We start from the raw sequence: 21,122 nt of genomic DNA, 5'->3' as shown, positions 1-21,122 counted from the left end.
TAATCTTTACCAATAGCAGATGCCCAAATGTATCTTTGGTTGTTCTGCGATCCTTCATAGTTTCCTCAATTCCTTCAAATGAACATCCATATCAAAGCAATTATATATATACAGTGCCTTGCGAAAGTATTCGGCCCCCTTGAACTTTTCAACCTTTTGCCACATTTCAGGCTTCAAACATAAAGATATAATTTTTTTTATTTTATGTGAAGAATCACCAACAAGTGGGACACAATTGTGAAGTGGAACGAAATCTATTGGATTTTTGAAACTTTTTTAACTAATAAAAAAATGAAAAGTGGGGCGTGCAAAATTATTCGGCCCCTTAACTTTCAGTGCAGCAAACTCACTCCAGAAGTTCAGCGAGGATCTCTGAATGATCCAATGTTGTCCTAAATGACTGATGGTGATAAATAGAATCCACCTGTGTGTAATCAAGTCTCTGTATAAATGCACCTGCTCTGTGATAGTCTCAAGGTTCTGTTGAAAGCGCAGAGAGCATCATGAAGACCAAGGAACACACCAGGCAGGTCCGTAATACTGTTGTGGAGAAGTTTAAAGCCGGATTTGGATACAAAAAGATTTCCCAAGCTTCAAACATCCCAAGGAGCACTGTGCAAGCGATCATCTTGAAATGGAAGGAGTATCAGACCACTGCAAATCTACCAAGACCTGGCCGTCCCTCTAAACTTTCAGCTCAGACAAGGAGAAGACTGATCAGAGATGCAGCCAAGAGGCCCATGATCACTCTGGATGAACTGCAGAGAACTACAGCTGAGGTGGGAGAGTCTGTCCATAGGACAACAATCAGTCTTACACTGCACAAATCTGGCCTTTATGGAAGAGTGGCAAGAAGAAAGCCATTTCTCAAAGATATCCATAAAAAGTCTCGTCTAAAGTTTGCCACAAGCCACCTGGGAGACACCCCAAACATGTGGAAGAAGGTGCTCTGGTCAGATGAAACCAAAATCGAACTTTTTGGCCACAATGCAAAACGATATGTTTGGCGTAAAAGCAACACAGCTCATCACCCTCAACACACCATCCCCACTGTCAAACATGGTGGTGGCAGCATCATGGTTTGGGCCTGCTTTTCTTCAGCAGGGACAGGGAAGATGGTTAAAATTGAGGGGAAGATGGATGCAGCCAAATACAGGACCATTCTGGATGAAAACCTGTTGGAGTCTGCAAAAGACCTGAAACTGGGACGGAGATTTATCTTCCAACAAGACAATGATCCCAAACATACAGCAAAATCTACAAAGGAATGGTTCACAAATAAACGTATCCAGGTGTTTGAATGGCCAAGTCAAAGTCCAGACCTGAATCCAATCGAGAATCTGTGGAAAGAGCTGAAAACTGCTGTTCACAAACGCTCTCCATCCAACCTCACTGAGCTCGAGCTGTTTTGCAAGGAAGAATGGGCAAGAATTTCAGTCTCTCGATGTGCAAAACTGATAGAGACATACCCCAAGCGACTTGCAGCTGTAATCGCAGCAAAAGGTGGCTCTACAAAGTATTAACGCAAGGGGGCCGAATAATTTTGCACGCCCCACTTTTCATTTTTTTATTAGTTAAAAAAGTTTCAAAAATCCAATAGATTTCGTTCCACTTCACAATTGTGTCCCACTTGTTGGTGATTCTTCACATAAAATAAAAAATTTATATCTTTATGTTTGAAGCCTGAAATGTGGCAAAAGGTTGAAAAGTTCAAGGGGGCCGAATACTTTCGCAAGGCACTGTATATTACAATTAAGGTACATATTAAAAATATCAACGCACATTTCTATAATGCTCATTTAATAATGATTGTCAAGGATTGTCAAGTTCTCCAACAAATCTGTGTTCTAATTTTAAAATATTTTTGCTAAGGATACAACGGGTGTATAAATGAATTCTCCCAACAGCCAGTTAAAGAAAAATTCCACACGTGAGGATGGTTTTCTTGGACATTGACTTAGGTACTGAATTGTTTACTTGTTTTAGTTGCACACGAGTAAAACACGAAGATTTCCTGCAACATTCAAGAGGGTTTGCGAACAAATCCCTTCAATTTTTAGCGGAGATTATGTTTACATCATCACAATCTGAACCGCGTCCCTGAGTGCGTTTGACCCACCAGCCCTTTGTTTAACAGCTGCAGAGGGACACATTCCCGTTGCTTTTCACAAATCACTGGCATTTTTTTGCAGCATTTCTTCTGTCCTGAGAAGCAAGATTTGTATTTTATCTTTCAGAAGTTGTATGAATTTCTTGAAGTTCAAAAACAACTTGTTCCTGAAAAGAAATGAACACTTGCTTCAAAGTAAATCAAGACGTATGTGTCTCTTGCTGTGTGTGCTCTTATCTGTCCATCTCTCTCTCCTCTTCTCTCTGGCAGTCTGTGTAGAGTATCTGAAGGGGATGTAACACCACTTGGAAAAGAAGAAAAATTATCAGGAAAAATTCTCAGGAAAATTCTCAGGCAGAATAAAAAATCATTATTCTTTTCTCAGTCAGATTCATTGCTCAGACTCACACTCAGACAGGATCTCAACTCCGTACTGCTCTCTATCCTCACAATCCAGAACCAGAAGATATTCAGACAATCAGTGCTGCTACATGAACAATATCAGACAGAACAGCCTGGACTCATGTCACATTTCCCCCTTTTATCCTTCCTCCCAGCCCTCTTAGAGACATAGAAGAGCCCCTGGTTCTCCTCTCTGTGAACTGGGCTCAGGGGTCACTGATCTGGCAGTTGTGGGCTCTGTTCCAGGTTGAAAGCAAGAAGGTTCTATTAACGCTTTCCAGGACTTCCAGCCCTTCAGTATTACTTTCTTTACTGTATGTCAGCCTCCCAAAATGTTTATAAATGTTTTATAACACATATGAGTGTGGAATTATCTTATTATTTATATATAGTATTTATGTAATAAACACCAGTAGTGACACTATGATCAGTATATTGATTATTTGTAGCCGATGGTCCGATGGTCGTGTCTACAATAGTGACCATTTGACCAGTCTGTAGCTCTGGGCAGTGGGACTCAGATCACACAGAAGACCCGTCTGTGTGTGATTCCATACGAGCCCTGGGATTCAGCTACTCTAACAAATGTCTCATAGACCGTCTTATAAATTTACAATTAGATGAAGTCATGTAACAGTTTTACAGATAATTTAAATAATCAGACAGCAGTTTTGGCAGTGGATACATCTCCACATGGGGGAAAGAAACTGAAATATATGTGCTCACTGTGAAGTAGGAAGAGGTGGTCAGACAAGCAAAACAACTTTGCAAATAATGTGAAGTGACATTGTTATGTGTCAATCAGCTCACAGATTTCGCTTCATGTGCCTTAAGCTGTGCAATTTGTATGGTTGTTGAATGAGATTGGTTTCTTCACAAGCCCAGTCAATTGCCCAGCTTGCCGACGCACACCTCCATGAAGACTCTCTTTAAGATTTAATTGTCAAGTCGCCTCCTTTGCATACAATAGTAGCACCGACACTAAGAGAAAGGATGAGAAATGGCGTTTATCAAGCGATTGCAGTGTTTGTTTGACTGAGGATCCTTGTGTGCTGAACTGGCCTCTGGAGAAGTGTAGTGCTGTAAAACAGAAGGTTTGTGTCACTCAAGATTGTTACAGAACAGAACAATACAATTACAATACTTTTGTGAGAGTAAATATTACTGGTGCATCACAGTTCTTATAATGGTGAAAACAGGAGCACCTTCTCTACATTTTTGACTAAAGTATTTAAATGGAAAGAAATAATATCACTATGCAATTCATAAATGCAATTGAGCTCCTCTAAATGTTCTAGTCTGATGAAACAATGTATAGAATTAGGTGACAATATCGGAATTAATTCAAATGCACAAGATTAATTTTCAGCAACAAAAAAAGTGCTCGGAAATATTTTACAAGAATGAAACCTAACATTCACCTAAATAAACATTCACCCTCTACATAAGTAGAGAACAGTAGGACAGAAGGTTAGTTTCACTGGACACTGCATCAGAGAGGCCGATCTCTTCTCCCTCATTATGCAGGCTTACCCACTCATGATGAACTGTCCTCCAGTGATACTCAGCTGCCATCATCGACTCAGACATGACGTTCATGTAAATATTATACCTTAATATGGCACTGCGTTACAATAATTTGATCAAAACAACTGGTGAAAAAATAATAATCAAATATTTCTTTCCTTCTTTTAGTAAAGATAAAGACTTTGTCCAAAAAAGAAGCATTTATACCTTTCCTCTCCTACCAGCCCTTACAAGTCACCCAGTTTTTAATTTAGAGCTGGATTAAAGCTCTAGTCTCTTTGGGGGTGTGAGTTGGAATCCCACTGCTGCCAAATATCTCCAACTATCTCAGTGTTAAGAAGCAAAAAACACACATTTGCTGCAGAAGTAACAGGAGAATTTGTGCCATTCAGCCTTATAGCGTGATGTCATTTTCTCATGCTCATTTTTAGATGCTTGTGATCAAATCTATGATTCTTATGAGTGTGCCCTCCATAAAGGTAGCAGATATAACGTGCCAAGTTTTCAGAGAATCGCATTAAATACAGGTCAGAAGAAGGTGACAAAGTGTCCGCTAGGCAGTTCAGCGATTTCAACAGTGTTCTCTGTTGTTTAGGTCCAGAATGACACCCGTTACAACACACAGTGTCAGGCATCAAAAAGACTTCCCAAAACCCTGATCCTCTCCTTGATCCGGTGATGGCATCCAGACATTTCCTGCAACAAAGCCAGGATACAATCTTCAACAACACGAGTGAAAGGCTAATTCCCAACCTTTGCAATCCTTTGCAAAGAAGGACCGCATGTGCTCAGTGTTAAATGCACTGTTCATTATTATTAATCATAATAATAATAATCTTTACATTATATACTGTAGTGCCTTTAAAGGTGGCTTTCCAAAGCGCTTTACAGAATGAAACCAATAAAGTTAAATAATACACAAGATAAGCAGGATGAGAATACACAGTTAGAGGAGACAATAGATGGTGGTATTAAATACAGTAGGAACAGAGGGGTAAAGAATAGTTCATTAAAGGCTCTTCTTTGTCAATTCAATGAAATGTTTCAGAAATGCTGAACGATTGATGTGTTTCACGCGCAGCGCGGGCTCTCCTTTGCTTACAAATATTTTTTTCCACCAATTTACTCAACTACGATTTTTGCTGAGCATTTTGTTTGACTGCTTCCTATTGTATACTGCACTGATTTCTGTATTGTTCAATTTCCCTGTTGATTTTAATTTCTTGTTTTCTAAGACAATCAGACCAGCTGTTCTGACCATACCTTGCACTGGAGCCACTCTTTTCTTTCCAAAGGCGTGGGGAGAGATGCTACTGCAGGTAACACCCCATGAGAAACATCATGAGCATCTGTAAAAGCTCTCTACCTGCCCGCTCCCCACACCGACGTGTGTGAGCAGGGATTTAAAGGGACATTTTGAAGTGTAGAAACATTTTATTGTTACATACTTTTTCTGTGCAGTTAGTTCTCCTTCAACTCCGCCCAACAACAGAGGTCAGTTTTAATACAGGAGTAAAGGCACATTGCACATCTGCAAAACATCACATACAGGTTTAGGGAGAGCTACATCAGTGATTGGAAGGTAGGAAGTTTCGGGTCACTTTTTTATTATAGATTCAAGCAGCCCTGAATACCTTTTCAAGAAACATTTCAGAATCCCAGTCACGTCCAGTATGATTGCTACACAGGTCTACAGTATACAATCAGAATACTGTTTGTGCGTTATATAAAACACACCGCCCAAAGTATTTCTAAAACAGGAATTACACGTTTCTGAATGCGCCCTCCTTTATAAATAAAATAAAAGGTCTGAAGCCTGCTCCAAAGAAGCACTATATTCAGAGCTGACAAAGAAGTGATAGGAAACATCTCGGAAAACGAAGGTGCAGTCATTTCCAAGCATCGCACAACAAGAGCTGAACCCACCCGACGTTCTCCAAAAGAGTAAGGTGTTGGGAGTGTGGCTGGGTGGTCTAAGTGCTGGGTTTGTGCTCCATTTTCTTCGCTGGGTTAGGTTTGAATCTTGCCGCTGCTAAGTGTTGGTGGGTTAAGACCTTCCTTCTATTGCGAGTTCAATGGGTAAAAGCTTTGCTTGACAGTCTGTCGAGAGACTGAACTAGGTGTTTCAAGATAGTCTTTGTCAGCTTAACATCAAGGCATAAAAAAGCCTCATTTTGTGTTCCCAACAGCAATGCTCTTTGGTCCCTTCAGCATTATGCAGGGAACAACATCTGCCGTGATCACTTTTGAGTCAGTGTGAATCGTAGTGTGCCGCAATTGTTTTTTAAATTGGTTTTGTAGGCATGGTGCATTTTTCTGTGAAACTTGAATGCTGTGCTTTTTCACGCAGAATCATCGGCAGGAGCAAAGCTTATTCAATCTTTGCGCACAGCACTCCATCAGAAATACTTTGTCCAAGTTTTGAAGAGATTGTGGGATTCTCTGCACACGTTCACATCGCGTACCTCAGACAACAACACCATTCGATGGGAAGTTGATTCTGCTTCTTGCAGTTGTCCCTGTGGTTGCAGTAGTTACAAAGTTGCACTTTCCTCCACCTTCTGCTATAGTATTCACTGGGTGAGCTTCATCATTTGGCTCAGAAAGGTCAACTGTGCTTCGGAAAAAATCAGCTGCAGTGTCGTTATTTTGTCGGTGAGTATGGCTGTCTTTTAAAGCACATGAAAAACACGAGTTTGTGGATTTCTCCAAATAGCAACGAATTCAGTTGTGCAGTGCTTTACTGCTTTCAGAGGGTCTTTTATCAACGCTGCTATAGTAGAGAAGTGACATAATCACAAACGCAACCATTTGTGCTGGCTGTTTCACTAAGTATTAAGCTTTTTCAACTATCACATGATTTTAACTAATTTAACATCATCTCCAGGAGAGCACCTCGCACTGCTCACTGAGCTGATGTACAGTATGTGCCCATTTCTCAAAAATTAAATATCATCTGAACTGATTTTTTCTATTTTAAATGCTTTCCTACTCTTTTAATATTTCAGTTAAATCTTGAAGTACTTTCCATTGATATTAATCCTAGTCCCGATGAACGATTCTGGGACATGGTGTACCTTGAATAATGTTCTTATAGGTTTCAGTTTGGAAAAGTGCGCTCTCCAGAAGCTACCGAAACCTCCAATGGTCGCACAAAGCTTAATGCAATAGCAACGTTTGGGGTTGAAAAAGAATATTACTTGCTATGAATACGAACACTGTTACAGGAGGCGCGTAAGGACTATTTTAGCTCAGATCATCAATTTATCTTACATTTCTACTCCATTAATATCGCTATTGAGTGCTAAAGGTAGGTCCTGGCAATACTTCATGAGATCTTCTTAAGAAAACTTAAAAAAATAGATTTCCAGTGCTGAACAAAAAGTAAAAAATATCGATTATGTGCAACTGATAAAATCTCTCTTCCAGGGATGTTGTAGCCACATGCAAATTACTTTATCAGCTTTAAAAGTTTCTTTTGCATTTATAAGACGATCAGCATGACACTCAAAACATACCTGTATTCAGTAAGCGCTGAGTCTGCTGGCTGAGCAAGTTGCCTCCTCTACACACAATAGCAGCCCTGAAGCTAAGATAAATGAAGAGAAATTGCTTTTATTGGGCACTTTTCATATCCGATGAGCTTGACATCTCCCAAGGGCGATGGAGTTTTTTTGCGACACTGCTTTTCCCTTTTTTCTTCTTTCTGTACTCTGATGGAAAAAAAAAAACGAGAAATCATGTAAGGGAAAAATGTATTTTTTTTCATGGAGAAAACGTGCACCAGGAAATGTTTTGTTTTGAAGAAGTGATTTAACATGATACATGACCTAATTTACTGGAGTAAATGCTCACACTGCAAGGTCTGCTTTACTACAAGAGAGAAGTAGAGTGAAAGATGTCATAATTTCACTGCGTTGTTCAAGAAAACATCTTTTTCTTTGAATTCTAAATTCTTCAGAATTTCAAAGTGACACACAAACCCTTTGTCTGTATTAAAGAGATGATATTTTAAAACTGATAAAAATGTAGAAAACACGTTTCTCACTTAGAAATTTTAGATGGGATGGTGTATTACTAGTTGCAGCGCTGAACTTACCATGGTGCAATTCAGTTACATGATTGGCCAGTGGTTTAATGGATAACGCGTCTGATTTTGCATCGTGAGATTGTAGGTTCGACTTCTACCGGGTTCGTGTGTTTTTAAATCAGGCTACTCAGAAATAGATGTCCATTATGTGAATGAACCGCACCTGAAAGCAAACGTTGGTCGGGTTTCCTTCTTTCCAGCATGAAATAGCAAATCGTTACAAAAAGCACCAGCTAATGTCCAATAGCGTTAGTCATTTTAATTAACATGAATATACTGTAAGGTCTTGGTACATGGGATTGGATTTCATCCACAATTTAAAAAAGGGCAAATTATATTTACAGGCTTCAGACACTTTTTAATACAAAAGTGACCTAAAACTCTGTAACTTTCAGGTTAGTTTGAACCTGTAATGAAAAAGGGGCCTGAAACTTCCATTCTGTGATGTAACTGTCTCTAAAGTCGGACGTGATGTTTCACGGATGTGTAGTGTGCCCTTTCTCTTGTCGTGTTCAAAATGACTTGCTGTGTAATTTCCTGAATGCGTGTTCTGTACTGCTCTGTTATTTCATTTAGATTATCTATGTGGTGTACAGATAAAACCAAACTGCATGGTATAATTTCCGGGTTCGGCACCAGCTGAACCTGAACATACATCAGCCAATCTCTACATGATTTGAACACACAACCTTCTGATGTGGTATCAGATGCACTACCGTTGCACCACAAGGTCACTCCCCATAAGTGCTTTTAATTCCCCCAAGGAGAAAAATCAGCGTCCCTGAAAAAGATTTTTTTTCATTCTCTCCTGTGAGAAGCGTCGCTCTTCCAACGAGGGTCTCTTCTTCCCAGACCACAGATTATTCTTCCTGTCCGGCTCTCATACAGAGAACAGACACACTGTCTCCACTAATGTGTTTACTACATCTATAGATCTGACCCCCTTACAGCCCTGATATTCCTGGACAGGATCCCATATTGAGCAGTATTTCTCGCGTTGTGAACTTACAGATGCAGCCATTCAAAATGCGCGGTAAAAACCCGTGGTACAGTAACCTACCCACAAGCCACCGCGGGGCACCGGAGGGTACCGCAGGGCAAGTGATTGGCTGGCCAAAATGACCGACAGGGGCACTCGTGGTGCATTGGTTGGTAGTGCAAAGATTTAATCATTTAATGTCTTTACTGTGCACATTTTAATCTGCTTAGTTTTGAATATTTATATGGATTTTACCACTAAAGGGAAATTTTAGTAGCTGAGCATAAAAAGAAGAGGAGCATAACGCATCTGAAGGTCATAAACGATATTAATTTAGGAACATAAACATTACTGTATGTATGTAAACTGTACTGTGTATGGCTGGTCTTGGTAGTTTAAAGAAAAAATACACACCAGTCTTCCATTTCTCCCTAAACATTTTAAGCATGAAAGTTTTATGAAACGGTACCCAAATATGCGATTGCTGTATAGAATGAATTTTAATTTAAAAAAATTATTTAACACGAACATTAAGCTGTTTACATCTTCCGCCTGAGAACAGTCACCCGTTGCTACCCAACGCAGAATGGTGATTGGCTGACACCATCTGACACCCCTCTGATTGGAGAAAAAAGACGTGCTGGTTTGCTATACATACTGTACCAGGAAGAGGATTTCTTTCTATTCAAAACCTGTATTTTAAAAGCTTAAGAAGTAAAAACCTTACAGCGTACACAGATTTCTAAACTGATCAGGATCGTTATCTTTGTCTTATGCATAATAATGTTCACCGCTCTGTCCAGCAAATTAATAATAAACTTTATTTTATATAGCTTTTTAAACGAATAAGTAATTAGATTGCTCATAAACCTAATCACTTGCTTTTTCTTTTTATTTAGGCTCAGATTTCAACTATAGATCGTATTATTAATAACCATAATAACAACCAACCAACAAAAACAACCATATAAACATAATACCAACCAAAAACATAGATAACAACCACAATACAAAATCAAATAATCAAACCATTTTACTCTCGCAAGTCGTCCAATTATCATAATCCCGCCCCTTATGCAAAACCAAACCTTCCTCCCATCCCAGTTTATCCTGTTTATCATAAACAAAATCCACCTCAATTTTCAACATAAAGCATTACACAAAATCAGTACCTCAACACTCCATACTCAACAACGATAATTCACAAACAGCCAGAACATGTAACTACACATTCCCAAACAGACCTAATTTCCATAGCCCCGCCCCTTATGCAAAACCTACATCCCTCCCCTGTTCTCTCTCTCCCCTGGTGGTTGTAATTGTTTTTATTTTCAAATAAATTTTAGCAAAGTCATGTATTTTAAAAATCTTAAGATTTTTATATTTATGTCTTTATTTAGTGGTTTCATTAGTGACAAAGGCTAAACTTTCTTGGAAAAATGTCTTTTATGTAAACCATGTTTGCTATTAATTCATTCAGGGCTAAAATATGTTCATTGTCTTCTAATGAAAGAAGGGTTCCTTTCACCGTAGTCGGGAGCCTAGCCTTTAACTAGTAAGTACTGTATTTACTGGGTTTTTGAGGGGGGTATCTTTCGCTGGAAATCTCGCCTTCTACTTTGAAAATACCCGTGAAACCGGTTCAATTCGTCACAGCCAGCACTCCTGCAGAGAGTTGGGCTGTACTTGCAGTGTATACAGTACACGCGTTATGCTCTTCGTTAATGTCTGTGAAGTTTTATTTAATCTCTGAGCCATACTGATTCTTCTGGAAGCCAGTTTCCGCCAGGGAGTAAAAAAAAAACACACTATGGTATTCTCTCCAATGCAGTGCAGTTAAAAACATACCTCTGATGCTGCTCCTAAATGAATATCGTTTATGACAATCAGAAGCTTTATGCTCCTTTTCTTTTTTCCAGTGGATTGAACAGGGAGAGGCATTTCATGATGTACTTTTCACTGATGAAACAACAGTGGCTCTGGAACAGTTTTCAACCAAGTCGTTTTATAAAAAGGGGAGATATGTACACGTTACTGAAGCTAAAAGTTTAGCCTTTGTCACTAATGTAAACACTAAATAAAGACATATAGAAATCCCTACGTTACAGACTGTATATGGCTGGTATTGGTAGTTTAAAGAAAAAATACACACCAGTATTCCACTTTCTCCCTAAACATTTTAAGCATCAGAGTCTTACATGTGGTTATTTCGAAAACGTTTGTACGTGCTCCTTCTTACCATGTTACTGTTTACTGTTACTGACCATATTAAGTTTAAGTGCCTGTGGGCACATTTCCTGTCCGTGGGGGGTGGACCGTCTTTCATTAGAAGGTTAGTCTGTTCTACTCTGAGAATGTAGAGGGGGTGGAAAGTGCCCGCGGTCATTTAATTAGTATTAAAATCTTAGTTATCTTTCTAGTTCACAGGTTTGCATGCATAATTTAATTTTGAAAGCTACTGAGACATCAGGTACTACTGTTGTATTTATGAAAAAGAAACAAAACAAAAAACATACTAACAACTGTGCCATCCTACTCCTTAGTTAATACATTTTATTATTCATAAACAGTTAACATTGTTAGCAAAATATTTTGAATTATATTTAACCCTATTTTTTCTTTAGTTTTGTATTTAACTTATTATATGATAGTCAGACTTAATGTATATTAATGTATATTTGAACAATGAAAATATATTTTTACAAGATTTTACATTAAGCACTTAAAATTAATATGGTTAATAATAGTAAACTGTAACATGCTGTAACAAGATCGGTTAAACTTCGAAGAAAATCCTTTCAGAGAAAATGTTTCAGGTGTGAAGAACAAACCTGTTCCCACACACCCTGCCCCCACTACCATTAGAATATACACAAACATTTTAGCGTTTCATTCTGAGCAGAAGACCCTCACACCTGAAGAGTGCTGGCTGTGACGAATTAAACCGGTTTTACAGGTTTCAATCACAGATTGGGACTCAGTAAAGTAACACACAGCGCCAGTGGATTTGATAATACTGTACCTAACCAAAATCCGCAATATGGAAACAGAACCTGTGTAATTGTTGATAGATGATGTACTCGTAACATTTTTTCAAGACGAACTACAACATTTAAAAAATGACTTGTATGTACTTGATATCTCTAATCAATCCACGGGTCCCAGCACAAAATGAAAGTAAAACGCATACCGTTTCGCGCTTCTTATTAGTTGCTCAAAAGTAATTTGACCGTATGAAATGCATAATATAAACCTAGAAACATATACGTGAGCAGTACTTAAGCACTGTAGTATCGGTGTAGTATCTCAAATACTGTAAATCAAGTTAAAAATATCTCAAGAACGATTCTGGTCGTAATGAAACCATGTTTCGTGTATGTTTTCTTTTTCATCTTGAAATAACTCATTTCTAAATACCTTTTTCACTGTTAACATCTTGTAGCAACTTTGCGACAAAATATACACTCTGACAGTTCATCCTGCTACCAACATTAAATAAAACAAATCTTAAGATTTCTATATTTATGTCTTTATTTAGTGGTTTCATTCGAAGCTTACAATGTTTAGGGAGAAATGGAATACTGGTGCGTATTCTTTTCTTTAAAGTACCGAGACCAGCCATATACTGTATGTTTATGTTAAGATTTCCCTTCAGTGGTAAAATTAGATATGAATATTCAATACTTAAACGGGCACAGTTAAGACATTAAATATACATATACATATTGTATACAGTACAGTTTGCATACGGTAATATGTTTATGTTACGCGATTAAAAAATAAATAAATAAAACTGGAAGGTCCAGCACCACCATTATGTTTATATTGTTGTTTTTGTTGGTTGGTTGTTATTATGGTTATTAATAATACGATCTATAGTTGAAATCTGAGCCTAAATAAAAAGAAAAAGCAAGTGATTAGGTTTATGAGCAATCTAATTACTTATTCGTTTAAAAAGCTATATAAAATAAAGTTTATTATTAATTTGCTGGACAGAGCGGTGAACATTATTATGCATAAGACAAAGATAACGATCCTGATCAGTTTAGAAATCTGTGTACGCTGTAAGGTTTTTACTTCTTAAACTTTTAAAATACACGTTTTGAATAGAAAGAAATCCTCTTCCTGGTATAGCACACCAGCACGTCTTTTTTCTCCAATCAGAGGGGTGTCAGATAGTGTCAGGCAATCACCATTCTGCGTTGGGTAGCAACGGGTGACTGTTCTCAGGCGGAAGATGTAAACAGCTTAATGTTCGTGTTAAATAATTTTTTTTAATTCAATTAAACGGGCACAGTTAAGACATTAAATATACATATACATACTGTATACAGTACAGTTTGCATACGGTAATATGTTTATGTTACGCGATTAAAAAATAAATAAATAAAAATGAAAAGTCCAGCACCAGCTGGATTCGAACACACAACCTGCCAGTTGGTAGTCACGCACCTAGACCAGTAGGCTACAAGACAGCTCGCATAAGCAGGCAGGCGAAACAGCCCTCCCGCAGTCCACGGATATAATCATACCGTTATTAAATTCTTGAGATACGCGATTCCATATTATATTCCCTTTAAATCAAATTCTAAAAGTATGCTTGTTGACTCCGGTATCACGTTAGTTAAAGACTTCGAAGCTTACAATGTTTAGGGAGAAATGGAATAGTGGTGTGTATTTTTTTCTTTTCATGATAGGTGTCGCATTTTAAATCATTTTCGTAGTTAGAAATTATGAAACGCCCTGTTAAAAGCAAGGAAGTTTTTATGCCCGTTGAAGTAAAACAAAATGCCTGACAAAGTATGGCTTGGACAGATTCCAAGTGCTTGTACAAATGTGCTAAAGAAATTATACTTTGAGTATACAGCTTGTCCAAAGTCATCCATTATTAATACTATTAGTAATATCTTCAGTAAAGGCTTTGATGCATAAATATTTCTGATAAAGGTAGGTTGTGTACTTTTGTCCAACTGAGCAATCTTGCTTTCATAAAATATACCAACATTTTAATGACTGATGATTAACATGCTGTAATACACAGTTCAAAATTAAAGGCTCAAATGCTGTACATGAGAGGTTAAGCTCCCCCTGGCGGTTTTACAAGGCGATGCCGGATAGTTAGTCACGTGACACACGTGAACCGCGTGATACCCCGGTGGGCGTCGCGGTATGCCGCGAAATACCTCACCCATTTTGAATGGCTGCATCTGTACAGTGTGTACACAATGTACTTTATACACAAAGTAAGTGTTTTCGTAACTCTTGGACGTTTTGTGAAAATATTACTGGCATGTCAAAATCGCCCCCTCAACTGAACAGTTCCACCCCCCTCAGTTTTGGATAAAAGGTTTGGATAAAAAGTTTTTGAACACTTTCACTTACTTAACTTGAGCCGTAAAAAATAGTTGTACTTTGTCAATGGTCAGATAACTATACTAACCCCGAATTCACAGTTACTACATCAGACTGTTTGATGTGCAGGGGGCTATCCATCCAGGAACAGCACGTTACATAGTGTCTATGTTTTGGGGTGTCAACATTATTATGACCTTATTTGCTCAGGTGGACCAATGGCTTGCAGTAGTTTATCCTTATACTTACAATCGTTATATAACTAGGACTGTAGTTATAGAAGTTTGTACTTTCTGTTGGTTTTACAATGATTTCTTAATGATTCAGATCCTCGTTACCGTTGATGTTGTTGAGAAAAAGAACACATATGGTTGATGCTCCAGGCAAAAATAATCACGTGAGTTCTGATGAACGTGGAACTGTTCTTTATCACTAAATACCAGATTGCTTGTCGTTATCTTTTAACATGAAATACTAATCAGTGGCATGCTTACGAGAATTCACTTGGATGGTTGCAACGGCTCCGTTTAAACCAAAATATCACTGCCCCCCTCAGGATTTCAGACCCCCCCCTACAGATCATTCCCCTGGCGCCAGTCCTGGGTATAATGATGAACATAGCTGCCTTGCAAGCAGTGAATCCGGGTGTGATTCCCACCTGACCCATCGACAAACCTTTTCCAATGAATCTTTGATCGATTTTAAAAAGTCTTGAAGCTGGTAGGCTAGGGAAGAAGCACTGTTCGAGTGCACTGAGGAAAATGTGCTACTGTGCTGTGCTGCTCCAGTAGCGCAATTGGTCAGGTTGTGGTGCTTTTGTAGTGGAGTCATACCAAGGTTGTGAGCTCAATCATCACGTGGAGTAGGTTCCGTTTTCAGCTGCAGAAACGTGCTGTTGAATTTAAGTTGGTTCTTGTGTTACTTTTTCCTCTCAATGGAGCTGTATTAATGCAGGCACACCTGCATCCATGTCAAGTTATTTTATCATTGCTCACAAACCAACACACTGCAGGCACCTCTGATATTGTCACTGTTTGTGGGCCACATGTTCCTGCTGTCAGCCTACCATGATCATACACCTATAGAAATATTACTGCTGTAGTACAGGAGCGAAGAAACGAAACGAAAGCACACCAAGTTTAAAAAGGTCAAAATGTGTCAAAGCCCTTCCTCGAGGAGGATGGGGTTCGAACCTACTTGTGCAGAGTATCATGTACTAAGAGGAGAGTGCTTTAACCACTAGGCCACCTCCATACACACTTTATCCCCCTCCGGACATGAGTTGGCTCTTTCCCCATACTCAAGGGTAATTTTCCTCTTCCACCTACAATTTCAACATTTACCTTGTGAGATGTCAAACCACAGAGCCTGTGCTGCGCTTCAGTGCCGGCTGTAGTGGACAGCCCATTGAACATAAAAAGCATATTGAACTCCTTTGACATAAGCCATTTCTCGTCACTTTGCTCAGCGAGCAGGCTCAGCGCACACTGAATGCAGGTGTCTCAGAGCAATTGAGATGTGTCCAAGTGGCTGTAAAAGGGATATTTGATGCCAATGCCATGGCTTAGTTCTCTGGTTGGAGTATTCTCGGTCGCATTTAATGGCAACGTCATGGCAACGTCAGCTCAAACCACCAAATGGAGACGGGCGTGCCGACAAGCTGACCCTGCTGATGCAGGATTAACACTAGGATGCGAGAATGCTGTGGCTTGGTTGGTTAAAGTGCCTGCCTAGTAAACAGGAGATCCTGGGGTTGAGTCCCAGTGGTGCCTGTCTTGCCACACAGTTTATCATTATGGACAGCAACATGCTTCTACATTAAATTTAATGGAAGTGTTCATTTAATTTTTGGAGCAACTTGTTTTTAAAAAAATCCATACAAATTGCAAAAGATAAAATACTCATCTGTTTTGTCAGTGCAGAGGAATTACTGCCAGCTGGCAAGGAAACGAAAAAGATTTTTTTGTCTTTAGCCAAAAACCTGTGAATGTAGAAGAAAGGTGATGTGCGTTAGTTTCTATGGCACAGTCAGTTAGCGTATCCTTCAGTTAAACATAACGTTGGTAAATCAAAAGTCCCCAGAGACGCATTTCAAATTAATCTGACCTCAACACCGTCTCCCCTAAATGTGATGGGGTTTCTTTGGATGTCCTTAAGCATCCTGATAGTTGCAGAGATTTCAAACTTTTGGCACAAGTCAAACTACAAGAAGTTAATAGTTGAGCGCCTAAGTCAATATCACGGGAATGTGACTATGTAAACTTAAATAGTATTCAAAATATTGCAATTTTGTTGTAGTTTAAAAATATATTTTAGCTGGGGATCCTCAAATGATGAGGGTAGAAAAGAGAACTATTCGACACCATCAGGAGTGCTTAACATGTGATAAAAGTGTTTTTTAATCACAAAGTGAAAATAGTGAATTTGTCTTTCACTTAGGCGTTCATTAAAAGCTCATTAAACAATGAAGGAGAGGCTCGTGTTCCGAATTCTCTTCGTGTCTCATTGTCTTGCTTTGATTTTTAAAATGTACACTGTTGGCTATTCACTCTTCCTAACACAATTAAAGAGCCGAGTTTAGTTCAGAGGTAAAGCATCTCATGCATCGTTTTCTATCACCAGCATCTCCACTCTGGATTTCTTTTTAAGCGCGATATCTTTTCTGTGATTTCTTTCGTTTGAATTCCCTCATGTGTGAATTTCAGCGCAACACATAAACTCGTTTGTCTGTTTTAAAGAGATGCAATTTTTAAAACAGACAAAATGAAAGACTGTTTAACTAAATACACATAGAAAACGTGCACCTAATTGAGAAAATTTGGACTGGGGCAATTTATTATTGTAGCGGCGCAAGCTCATAGTGGTGCACTTGAGGAATGCGGTACAAGGGCCAGTGGTGCATTGGATAACGCATCTGATTACGGATCAGGAGACTGTAGGATCGTAATGCTCTTAAACCCAGTACCATAACCGTAGTGTGTTCAGTCCTACACAACCTTTCTATCGACTGAATAAGCCTCCTGTTCCATCTCCATCTTCTTCCCACACATTCCGGCTATTTCAGCACCGTTATTGTTGGACCACAGTCACAGATACGTAAGGGACACTATTCTGAAGAACCGTCTTAAATAAATAACGTTGCAAAAGGTAACAATAAGGGTTTCTTAATGTAACCTTACATTTGGCCAGACAATACAATTTTCTGTACCCTCAAAAAACTAAAAAAAAAATATTACTGCTTTCTCCTGAGAAACACAAGTTTAGTGTCAAATCACAATAAATAATACAACAAATATACTAAATTAACACCCAGATATGACAACACACAGCTATGACAGAACACATTGAAGAGTTGAAAGCCCTTTAAATTTTTATTTCCTTAATTTCCATTCTCTTCCCTCCCCAGGATAACTGAAAACTAACTATAATAAAGACTGTATATGCATTACTTGTAATACAGCTACTAATAAAGATATACATGGAACTTAATTATTAATAAATAACACTTTTATTAATAAATACGTGTAATGATAACATTCATTGTGAATATTTGTGGTGTCTGGAAAGCAATTTTAGTTAAATATAATAATAATTTTCAAGCAAGTGGTGCATAACCTTGTTACTTAATGAGTCCATTATTTCCATTACATTCAAGACGGTTCTAATGTGATCAATTGTTCTGTTTAGTCCGCTACTGAGTTGCTTAAAACCTATGAAGAGGTGGTTTAAGCTAGACTCCTAATGCAGTAACATCTAACGGGCAGCAGCTGTTATTTAAGGTTTGTTGCAATTGAGAACAGGTTTAGTACAGAGTTGCTGACAAATTTCAGCGGAGTTTATTGAATACAAGTTTATTGCAATTGACCCATTGTAGCTACCAATCAGCAGCAAGGAAAAACAAACTTCACTTGTGCCTGTCAAAAAAAAAGGAAACAGAGTAGTAGTTTATGTGGTAATTTCAGGTACTGTACAATGTAAGAACTAATGTTAACTACTCCCATAGTAATGCGTGGGGTCCTATCAATAGAAAAAAACAATTGTTGTAACCCGAAAATACAACAAACACAAAACAAGAAGTCTTCCAGGAACCTAGGTAAATCCCGGTAGTTGTCTAACAACTACGAAAAAAAAAACCAAACGCAACAACTTCAAAAGAAAAAGAACATTAAAAACAAATCTGGGGAACAACAAAAACACAGAGTCTAATGCGAGAGCTTTTTCAAGTCTTCAGTGCTCCTCTCGTCTCAGTAGACCTCTCTCATATATTTGTGTACAGGTCAGCTGGAAATACACAGCTGATGGTAATTTAAGTAGGGAGCTGCGTCAGCATGCATGGGCGTCAAAGGAAAAAGTTAAGGTTTATTCCATGCTGAAAAGAGAAGGAAACACAATGTTTCAGCTGCGGAGCCTTATTTGATTGTGACTCGAAGTAAACCTTTACTTCTTCGTTTGATGTTAATTTATCTTCATCAGATACCTGATAGTATCTAAACTTAACAGTTGCTTTCAGTAGCTAAAGACACTAGGTGAGGCTTGAACTCACAACCTCGGCATGACTCCGCTGTGCACTACTGTATAAGTACCGCACGCTGACCGATTGTGCCACTGGAACTGTGCGAGGTATGCAGAAACACAGGGTGAAAACGGTTTCGGTTGTGGATCCATCTATACATGGGGAACACTAAAATAGCAAGGAAAATACAAGAAAAGAAACTGAAAGAATTGTGCTAACAGCAAAGGGGGACGGAGGGAGGTGGTCGGACAAGTAAATCAGCCTGGCAGATTATTTGTATCGACATTTTTTGAGTCAATCAGCAAACAGATTTCTCTTCATGTGCCTTAAACTGTGCAGTTTGTATCTTCGTTGTAGATAGGTTTCTTCAGAAGTCCAGTAAACTGACAATAATGGAGAACTAGCTGACGCACCCCGTCGTGAAGACCCTCTGTAAGGTGATTACACGTTTCATTTTCAAGTCGCCTCCTTTACACGCAATTGCAGCCCGGACACTGAGAGAAAGCAGGAGAAATGGCTTCAATTTCAATGTGAAAGCGCAGTACAGGCTCGATGGCTTCACATCTCCCATCAAACAAATAAAATTGCAGTAAAGCGATCTAAATATGACTCTGAAGTACTGGGAAAGATGATTATTTTGAGCGTGCCTCCCAGGGTCTGCTACGAGGCTGAAGTTACAGTAGCTTCTTATTCACCAGCTTCTTATGCGTGTTTTTCGTTCCACCTTAAATGGTGCTGCTGTGATGTTATGTCACCTTTCGCCTGTAGATGGCTCTCTTCAATCAGTACTAATCCGGCTGGAATACTGTAGACATCTTCACTGAAAGGGAATATCCAAATAGTGACTGTCCAAATTATATTTTTGTGTGGAATATATTTCAGAAAATCGCAAACCAATTTTAAAAACTCACCACAACACGGACTTACACTGGGAAAAGGTGATTGCACTTTCTGCTTATTGCTACGGCCTTCCCCCCGATTATGAAAATGTCTCACAGTTCTGACACCGCCGTGTGAAAGACAATGTAACAGACTATCAAAATCCTGAAGTACAAGAAATTTTAATGCACCAGTTTTTTAAATATGACCCTATGATCCTGGCATGTCAGAATACATTTCGAAAAAGTATGGCACGAATTGCACGAATTGCAATGGCACAAATTGTTGAGAATATCACTGACCTTGCCGATATTTGCAGGGGATACGAGTGTTTTGCACATGTTGAACTACGACACGTCAAAATTGAGCTCCTTAGTCAATATCACCGGGAATGTCCAATAATGACGAACATCAGTAGCTTCAAGGAAACTTCGACTCGCACATGGAGTTTTATCTTCGAATGGAGATTGGGAGAATTCATTTATACTTTCGTTGCTTATTAGCTAAACTATTTAAAAAATATATGACACAGATTTGTTCGAGAAAATTGTAATTGCCTTAAAGAGAGTCTTCTTGAAGATGTGCACCAGCTAGCTCTCCACTGTCAATTGACAGGACTTGAGAAGAAACTGTTCTCATACAACCAACATACAAATTACACATCTTAAGGAACATGAAGAGAAATCCGTGTACTAAATAACATAAAACTGTCGCTGCAAATTATCACCAAGCTGTTTTATGTGTCTGACCACCTCTTTCCTACTTTGCAGCGAGCACAAATCTTTCTGTTTCTTCATCGCTATTTTACTGTCTCTTTCCCCCATGTGGAGATGGATCCACAGCCGAAACTTTAGGTCAGTTCCTGTTATTCTGTCTGATTGAAAGAGCTTTATTAAAGGCACTCCCATCTCTGCAGGAAAGTTATTGCTGCTCTCAACACAATATACTGCAGCCAAATATAGCGATACTGTCACTGCCTGTGGGCCACGTGTTCCTGCTGTCAGTCTATTATGTCATGTTCATCCACACCCAGAAACATTACTGCTGGAGCACAAGAGTTATATAGGCGCAGTCCATAGAGCAAGAATCTCTTAATCTCAAAACTGTGGGTTCAGCCCCCACATTGGGTCCCTCTGTGTCAATTTCATCCCCCCAATCCTCCTAGCATGACCTGATGGCGTAACAGTGATACCCAGTACCCAGCGTAATTCAGCTTTCTTTCCACTTGATTCAGATTTTGATCTGAAATCATCGGCCGAACAAGAGTTTG

This window comes from Lepisosteus platostomus, chromosome 5 (genome assembly GCF_059453375.1).
Source record: "Lepisosteus platostomus isolate fLepPlt1 chromosome 5, fLepPlt1.hap1, whole genome shotgun sequence".
NCBI lineage: Eukaryota > Metazoa > Chordata > Actinopteri > Semionotiformes > Lepisosteidae > Lepisosteus > Lepisosteus platostomus.
The sequence above is the reverse complement of the archived record's forward strand: the minus strand, read 5'-3'. Positions refer to the sequence as shown.